Source organism: Ascaphus truei, unplaced genomic scaffold (assembly GCF_040206685.1).
Source record: "Ascaphus truei isolate aAscTru1 unplaced genomic scaffold, aAscTru1.hap1 HAP1_SCAFFOLD_1114, whole genome shotgun sequence".
NCBI classification, from domain to species: domain Eukaryota; kingdom Metazoa; phylum Chordata; class Amphibia; order Anura; family Ascaphidae; genus Ascaphus; species Ascaphus truei.
Window position 1 is genome coordinate 40,259 of NW_027453980.1, and position 9,829 is coordinate 50,087.

Genomic DNA, 9,829 nt, shown 5'->3' on the forward strand with positions numbered 1-9,829 from the left:
AACTCTCAGTACAGGTTACACATGGCATCAGTATTAGTGATTTAAAGAGGAGGAAAGCTTCAATGTGGAGAACAAAGCCAAGTAATGTTGAAGTTACTCCTTTTACCATTTACTTGGTCAGTCTGTACTGTCTACTCTCCACACAGCTGCTAAGGATCTTCCATTTTAAATACTTTCACCTCCTATTCTGCACTGCTTTGCTGCCCATTATTCAGAGATGCGTTCCAGTCATGTTTAGCACTCTGAATCTCTCTGCAGTCATTGGTTCAGCACATCATGGGTAGAGCATGGCTACAGATACAGCAAGCTATTATTATTTTACCGGCTGATCACCCATAATATTGCATTAAAACATAGAATATCACTTAATTTCCAAAAGATTCAGTGATGCTGATAATGCAGAATCTCACAACATTTCCCATCATAATGCCATAATGCACAAGTGGGAGAAATAATCCTTGCTATATCTGTACATTGTGTGACGTATTACCTCAATGACCAATGAGCGCAAGTACATCTTCTGTATAGAGCGGCTGTGTTATGATGCAGTTATTGATCATCATTGACATAATCACAAGAATCTTATGCAAAGGGAAATTGTCCGCAGCGAAGTGAGATTTCAGCCCCCAAACGTCTGTAATATTAATGCAATGTCTTACTTTTGTTGCAGTGAACACTGAAGAGACGGATCTACTACAACACTGTACAGAATGAGCATACGCTACAAGCAGCAAAATGATCTTGCAGTTGACAGTATGTTGTTCTGGTAATGTGCACAATTATTATTTATGGGCTACACACCACAGTGCTGGACATATTCTGTTAACTTCAACTCTACTCCTAACATGGAGATGTCTTCCTGGTGTTACTGATTCAGTACATCATATGCACAGTGTGGTTATGATATGATGGATTGATTTAATGAACCCACCAACCAATGATGACATCTGCATCATCTTCTGTAAAGTGCAGCTACAGCATGATATTATCAGCATTTGGTGCGGTATAATCAGAGGTATCTATGTGCTTTTGTGCCTGTTTTAAGTCCTCCAGCTTAACGCCCCTACACCTCCCACTACACAGGCATACTTACTTATGCATACACTGACATCTGGCATACCTACACACACCCCAGGGCCACTTCCTTCCCCTGATGTCAGGGAGAGGATGGGCATGCAGAGTGCAGTAAGTCTCCACATTACTCTGGCCAACAGTCTTGGCCTACCCCCAGCATCTGTCACCCACAACATCTGTTCCCTCCTTGTAAAGTGCTGAACTATCTCACCTGGGTCAGTGCTATAGCTGATCACAGTGCCCGATCAGGATGTCACTGTGACAGGCAGCAGTGCAGATTGACCGGTCAATCAATGCAGTGCCGCAACATATGCACTAAATGAGATTTCCGTGCCCCCAGTCAGGTTACTCCCTGGGCAGTGACCCTGCTCACACCCTCCCCTAGTTCCACCTCTGATCACAATTATCTCTCTTGGAGAGTGTAGCAAATTGGAGTTGGGGGAATCTCACCTCTGCCATGCATGGTCACAATCTGGGCACAGGACCCAAATAGTGGGCAATGTGGCACTTCTTACAGTAGAGAATAAGTAACTTTATTCTTTACTTGTGTATTAAGGACCTTATTTGCATTAAATTCAGTCCACATGGGACCAAGACTTTCTGGCTTACTGAACAAAGTGGAATTGTTTCGTAGAGGGTGGAGAATTGTATTTTATCTGAAATTACCCCCTCTGCACAAAATACAAACAATTATACCCATACAAGTACCTTGTGGAAGTTGTTGCCCTCTATCTTCCTGTGGTCTCTCCCTGTTTCTCACCGTGCCTCCTCCCATTTCCTTGCACCTCTGCGTCTCCGCATATATCCCTATACTCAGAGCCGGCTCCGGTCAGTGACATGGGATGCCCAAATATGAGCATACCCATATATGGGCATCCATGCCACTGACCGGAGCCCGCTCTGTTGCGGATATGGAGAGAGACTGGGAGATTTACATCCCCTTATAATTCATATGGTGCATAGTACCGGCACGTATTGTTTTACCGGTACTGTGTACCTTCCTACTTTCACACTGGTACAGTATATGCTGCAGTGGGACTGAGAGGGATATATTGGTAACACATAGTCATTGTTGGGGGAATTCAATCCATTTTGAAAATAGTAATGAAATGTTTTTTACTTTTCTTTTTTTTCAGTAATGAAGAATGAAACATTTCTGTTAAAATTGAATTGGAGGTGAACTGGATTCATCATCAACTCTGCACCAGTGTGAATTGATGTTCTTTAATGTTCTGATAAGGTACATGCAACATCTCTTCCTCAACCCCTGCACCACTCTCTGCCTCTTGCCTCTCTCTCTCCACCTCCCTGCTAAGCGTATTAACCCATCTAATGTAATCCACATTCCATGTCTCACTTTACTCTTCACTTCTCACGTGCCCTCTGGAATGACTGCTCTCTGACTAACAAGGTCTATTTGTACATGACCTCTTCTGCTCTCATCATCCACCACCTCTCATTCCCCTCACCCCTGTCCTACTCGATACCTCAGCTTAATTGAACTCTCTCCTCTGACATCTACCCTTATCTCTAACCTCTCCTCACTTTCTGCTTAAACTAACTATCTTGTTAACTTTTACAATGCTATCATCTCCTCCTCCTCCCTCCTCCTCCTCCCTCCTCCATCATATATATGCCCCTTCTAGGCTCTGACACACTCATCCCTCTAAGGCCATGATTATCATGGGCACATGCTTGGTCATCCACAGTGTGTGCGAGCGATGCAGAGCCGCCTCGGACCTCAGTGCAGGGATTGCTGCATACCCCCAGCATCTGTCACCCACAAACAATACACACACTAATACTCCCCACAATACACACTATAATACCTCCTCAATACTAATCTCCCCAATAATATTATAGCTCCAAACACAATATACACAACACCCTTACACAAGATACACAATCTAGTACTCTCCTCTGCACCTCTACACACAATATAATACTCCCACACACACAATATACACACTACCCTCCTACCCCCATAAAATACAACCAATAATACACACACACTTTGTGGATGTTGGGACCAGCTCCCGGCATGCACCAGTGAAAGAGAGAGGCCCGCAGAAGCTCGGAAGAACTCCCTCCATCCGTGCCTTCCTCCGTTTCACATCTTCTCCCTGTCTCTCTCTCTCCCTCCCTTTCCTTGCATCTCCCTGCGTCTTTACGTATACCCAGTCAGTGACGGCTCTGGTCACGTGATGCCTTAATATGGGCTTATCCATATATGTTCATCCACGTCACTAATGTGATGCCCGCACTGTTGCGGAGCTGGTACTTACGACGGGCACTTATTGTTTTATCAGTACTGCGTACCTGACTCTACCGGCCTACTTTCAACACTAGTACAATATGTGCTTCACTACGAGTGAGTGGGGAATATTGGCATCACACAGTCACTGTTGAATATGCCATTCAATCCATTTTGAAAATAGTAATGCAATGTGGTTTTGTTTTGTTTGCTTTTTGCAGTAATGAAGAATGGAAAAGTTATATTAAAATTAAATTGGAGGGGGACTAGATTCAGCATTTCATCATGAACTCTGCACTTGTGAGAATGTAACTTCTTGAATACCCTGACAGGTACACGCAACATTAAGACTATAATCTGCTGTGCAAGCTTTCGTGCTATACCTCCCCCTCAGGTTTTGATTTATACATTTGCTCCCTCAATTCATGTCCTCTAATATTTGAAAGCTCTCTCCTAGCATTTTCTCTTTACCACAGAACGTCATCCCAATGTAACCTCTCTCTTGTTCTTTCTGCTTGCTGTTTCCTCACTCCTCTGTTAAACTTTTCTAATTTCTCTAACTTCCACACTCCTGCTTTTATCCACATGTTCTCCTCTTTCCTTCCCCTACCTTTGCATGTGTCTACACACTGCACCATTTGTACAGACCTCTATTGCAGCTATTTCTGCACTGCTCAATGAAAAGCACTCTTTAATATCCTATTCTCTGTGCCCCCTCTCTCTGCGCCCCCTCTTTTGGCGCCTCCTCTCTCTGCGCCCCCTCTCTCTGCGCCTATCTGTCTCATTCTCTCTACGTCCCTCTCTCTCTACATAGAGCTATCTCTGTCTCTCTCTACACCTATCTCTGTGTCTCCTTCTATGTTTGCTGATGTGTGGGATATCTCTTATAATCTTGAACCTGCTCATATACACATCGGGCCTCCCTGCCTCTGCCTCCCTGCTAAGAGTGTTAACCTATCTAATGTAATCCACATTCCTTTCCTTACTTTTCTCTTCCCTTCTCCTATGCCATCTGGAATGCCCGTTCTCTGACTAACAAGGCTCTAGTTGTACATGACCTCTTCTGCTCTCATCATTCACAATCAGTCATTCCCCTCACCCCATCTTACCTGTCCCACTGATTTTCCTCTGCTTAATTAAACTCTCCTCTGACATCTACTCTAACCTCTCTCTCTCTTTCCGCTTAAACTAACAATCTTATTAACTCTTACAATGCTATCCTCCTATCTATATGCCCCCTCTAGGCTCTGACACACTTGTCCCTCTAGCCCACACCCTTGGCTAAATTCCCAAACATGTTCATCACACTTCCACTCGCTGTTCTTAATGCCTATGAAGGAAATCACACAATTGATATTTGATTTTTCTACAGTAAAAATGTCTCCAGTCCTGTATAAAGCTGCTCTCTGGGGCCAAACCACACTACTTTTTTTTCACATTCATCAACACTCAAATTTAATTTACGCTGTCTTTTTTTCCCTGTATTTGACTCCCTCCACTAACCTTCTCCTCACACTTGCCATCCTTCCTTCACTTCTCCTCAAGCATTTGACTACTTCAGAGGCAAGGTGGATGCCACCCACAAGGAGATTCCTTCTGTCCCTTCCCCCTTCTCTCCTTCTACCTAATTCTCCTTCTGCATTTGACTCCTTTTCTTCTCTTACAGAGCTGGAAGCTAATCATCTTCTCTTCTCCCTCTACCACATGCCCTCTAGATCGTATCCCCTCACACCTTACTGCATCTCTTAGTCCCCACTCTCACCCACATCTTCAATTCCTCCCTATTCTCTGGCTCTTTACCCTCTTACTTTAAGCCTGTAGTGGTCACCCTTTTCTCAGAAACAACCTACACCCTATGTGCCTTACTAACTACCGCCCTGTATCCCTCCTGCTGTTTGTCTCCTAATTGCTAGAATGTCAACATTCTTAAATCACATTCCCTCCTGGATCCTTTACAACCTGCCTTTCGTACAGCTCGTTCTACAGACTGTGCTTAAAGCAAATTCCCAAGGTCACTTTTCCCTACTAATCCTACTTGATCTATCTGCTGCGTTTGATGCTCTCAATCACTCTCCTCCTTCATATTCTAAACTCTCTCTTGGTATCCGTAACACAGTTCTATCCTGGTTTTCATCATAACTTTCCTGTCACACATTCTCCATCTCTGTTGCTAACATGTCTTCGTCTTCTATTGATCTGTCTGTGGGTATACATCAGGGCTCTGTTCTGAGATCTCTCTTTCTCTCTACATACTATCATTTGGTGACCTCATCAACTCTTTGTGACAATCCTATAAATAACAAATACAAATATCAGGTCATGGGAATAAGTGATTTGGACATAAAAGTAACATTTCGGAAGTGTGGACAACTAATACATCTTGTAGATTGCCTTTACAGTGTGATGTCATTGATTCAGTAGATTGTGTGCAGACCAGGACTGCAGTACAGTGTCACTCACATGGATGACTTGCGTGGTAGAAGCTCAAGAACAAGGATGTCAAACTCCAGTCCTCGAGGGCAGCAAACAGGCCAGGTTTTCAGGATATCCCTACTGAAAACCTGGCCTGTTTGGGACCCTCGAGGACTGGAGTTTGACATGCATGCTCTAGAAGGAGCACCGCTGTGGGTGGGAGGTGGATTTGCTTTGCATCAAATGGTTTGGAGCAAGGTTTATTGTATGTATTATCATAATAACAATGCAATGCTTAACTTTTATTTCAGGAGGGATGACTGCAGAACAGAAGTGAATATTGAAGCCATGTGTTCCTTTTCTTGCAAAAGAGAAAATTTGAAGGACAGTTGAAGAGAAGGAAAATTACTACACCGAGACAGATAAGCAATGTGTATATTTCTCATTTACCATTTAGTATTTGTCGTTTTATTGACTCCACACAATCCGGCTGCTACGGGTTTCACATTGAATATTTTCATCTCTACTCTACCCCTTCCTGTGATCTGAACCATGCAAGTTTTCGTTGATTCAATACATCATGAGTAGAGGGTGGCTACAGTATGAAGTAAAGACCCAAGGACCACATCTACTACCATTCATAACAAGAACATGTGCAGTAGCGCACAGCTGCAGTTCTATGTGATTGTTATGAAAGGTTGAGGTGGTTCAATTCTATGAATCTGGAGTGGGATGGATCCTGTTTGCATCATATGGTTTCATCTAGGCCAGTAGATTATATAACTCTCAGTACAGGTTACACATGGCATCAGTATTAGTGATTTAAAGAGGAGGAAAGCTTCAATGTGGAGAACAAAGCCAAGTAATGTTGAAGTTACTCCTTTTACCATTTACTTGGTCAGTCTGTACTGTCTACTCTCCACACAGCTGCTAAGGATCTTCCATTTTAAATACTTTCACCTCCTATTCTGCACTGCTTTGCTGCCCATTATTCAGAGATGCGTTCCAGTCATGTTTAGCACTCTGAATCTCTCTGCAGTCATTGGTTCAGCACATCATGGGTAGAGCATGGCTACAGATACAGCAAGCTATTATTATTTTACCGGCTGATCACCCATAATATTGCATTAAAACATAGAATATCACTTAATTTCCAAAAGATTCAGTGATGCTGATAATGCAGAATCTCACAACATTTCCCATCATAATGCCATAATGCACAAGTGGGAGAAATAATCCTTGCTATATCTGTACATTGTGTGACGTATTACCTCAATGACCAATGAGAGCAAGTACATCTTCTGTATAGAGCGGCTGTGTTATGATGCAGTTATTGATCATCATTGACATAATCACAAGAATCTTATGCAAAGGGAAATTGTCCGCAGCGAAGTGAGATTTCAGCCCCCAAACGTCTGTAATATTAATGCAATGTCTTACTTTTGTTGCAGTGAACACTGAAGAGACGGATCTACTACAACACTGTACAGGATGAGCATACGCTACAAGCAGCAAAATGATCTTGCAGTTGACAGTATGTTGTTCTGGTAATGTGCACAATTATTATTTATGGGCTACACACCACAGTGCTGGACATATTCTGTTAACTTCAACTCTACTCCTAACATGGAGATGTCTTCCTGGTGTTACTGATTCAGTACATCATATGCACAGTGTGGTTATGATATGATGGATTGATTTAATGAACCCACCAACCAATGATGACATCTGCATCATCTTCTGTAAAGTGCAGCTACAGCATGATATTATCAGCATTTGGTGCGGTATAATCAGAGGTATCTATGTGCTTTTGTGCCTGTTTTAAGTCCTCCAGCTTAACGCCCCTACACCTCCCACTACACAGGCATACTTACTTATGCATACACTGACATCTGGCATACCTACACACACCCCAGGGCCACTTCCTTCCCCTGATGTCAGGGAGAGGATGGGCATGCAGAGTGCAGTAAGTCTCCACGTTACTCTGGCCAACAGTCTTGGCCTACCTCCAGCATCTGTCACCCACAACATCTGTTCCCTCCTTGTAAAGTGCTGAACTATCTCACCTGGGTCAGTGCTATAGCTGATCACAGTGCCCGATCAGGATGTCACTGTGACAGGCAGCAGTGCAGATTGACCGGTCAATCAATGCAGTGCCGCAACATATGCACTAAATGAGATTTCCGTGCCCCCAGTCAGGTTACTCCCTGGGCAGTGACCCTGCTCACACCCTCCCCTAGTTCCACCTCTGATCACAATTATCTCTCTTGGAGAGTGTAGCAAATTGGAGTTGGGGGAATCTCACCTCTGCCATGCATGGTCACAATCTGGGCACAGGACCCAAATAGTGGGCAATGTGGCACTTCTTACAGTAGAGAATAAGTAACTTTATTCTTTACTTGTGTATTAAGGACCTTATTTGCATTAAATTCAGTCCACATGGGACCAAGACTTTCTGGCTTACTGAACAAAGTGGAATTGTTTCGTAGAGGGTGGAGAATTGTATTTTATCTGAAATTACCCCCTCTGCACAAAATACAAACAATTATACCCATACAAGTACCTTGTGGAAGTTGTTGCCCTCTATCTTCCTGTGGTCTCTCCCTGTTTCTCACCGTGCCTCCTCCCATTTCCTTGCACCTCTGCGTCTCCGCATATATCCCTATACTCAGAGCCGGCTCCGGTCAGTGACATGGGATGCCCAAATATGAGCATACCCATATATGGGCATCCATGCCACTGACCGGAGCCCGCTCTGTTGCGGATATGGAGAGAGACTGGGAGATTTACATCCCCTTATAATTCATATGGTGCATAGTACCGGCACGTATTGTTTTACCGGTACTGTGTACCTTCCTACTTTCACACTGGTACAGTATATGCTGCAGTGGGACTGAGAGGGATATATTGGTAACACATAGTCATTGTTGGGGGAATTCAATCCATTTTGAAAATAGTAATGAAATGTTTTTTACTTTTCTTTTTTTTCAGTAATGAAGAATGAAACATTTCTGTTAAAATTGAATTGGAGGTGAACTGGATTCATCATCAACTCTGCACCAGTGTGAATTGATGTTCTTTAATGTTCTGATAAGGTACATGCAACATCTCTTCCTCAACCCCTGCACCACTCTCTGCCTCTTGCCTCTCTCTCTCCACCTCCCTGCTAAGCGTATTAACCCATCTAATGTAATCCACATTCCATGTCTCACTTTACTCTTCACTTCTCACGTGCCCTCTGGAATGACTGCTCTCTGACTAACAAGGTCTATTTGTACATGACCTCTTCTGCTCTCATCCACCACCTCTCATTCCCCTCACCCCTTTCCTACTCGATACCTCAGCTTAATTGAACTCTCTCCTCTGACATCTACCCTTATCTCTAACCTCTCCTCACTTTCTGCTTAAACTAACTATCTTGTTAACTTTTACAATGCTATCATCTCCTCCTCCTCCCTCCTCCTCCTCCCTCCTCCATCATATATATGCCCCTTCTAGGCTCTGACACACTCATCCCTCTAAGGCCATGATTATCATGGGCACATGCTTGGTCATCCACAGTGTGTGCGAGCGATGCAGAGCCGCCTCGGACCTCAGTGCAGGGATTGCTGCATACCCCCAGCATCTGTCACCCACAAACAATACACACACTAATACTCCCCACAATACACACTATAATACCTCCTCAATACTAATCTCCCCAATAATATTATAGCTCCAAACACAATATACACAACACCCTTACACAAGATACACAATCTAGTACTCTCCTCTGCACCTCTACACACAATATAATACTCCCACACACACAATATACACACTACCCTCCTACCCCCATAAAATACAACCAATAATACACACACACTTTGTGGATGTTGGGACCAGCTCCCGGCATGCACCAGTGAAAGAGAGAGGCCCGCAGAAGCTCGGAAGAACTCCCTCCATCCGTGCCTTCCTCCGTTTCACATCTTCTCCCTGTCTCTCTCCCTCCCTTTCCTTGCATCTCCCTGCGTCTTTACGTATACCCAGTCAGTGACGGCTCTGGTCACGTGATGCCTTAATATGGGCTTATCCATATATGTTCATCCA

General features: G+C 43.7%; 1 long non-coding RNA gene across 1 annotated transcript; it reads left to right on the forward strand.

Moving 5' to 3' along the window:
- Nucleotides 1–332: 332 nt before the first annotated feature.
- LOC142475221 (uncharacterized) lies at nt 333–8,828 on the forward strand. The gene is made up of 6 exons (XR_012790802.1): nt 333–766; nt 2,211–2,314; nt 3,550–3,660; nt 6,052–6,173; nt 7,192–7,287; nt 8,732–8,828. It is a non-coding gene; the product is annotated as an uncharacterized LOC142475221 (long non-coding RNA).
- Nucleotides 8,829–9,829: the final 1,001 nt, after the last annotated feature.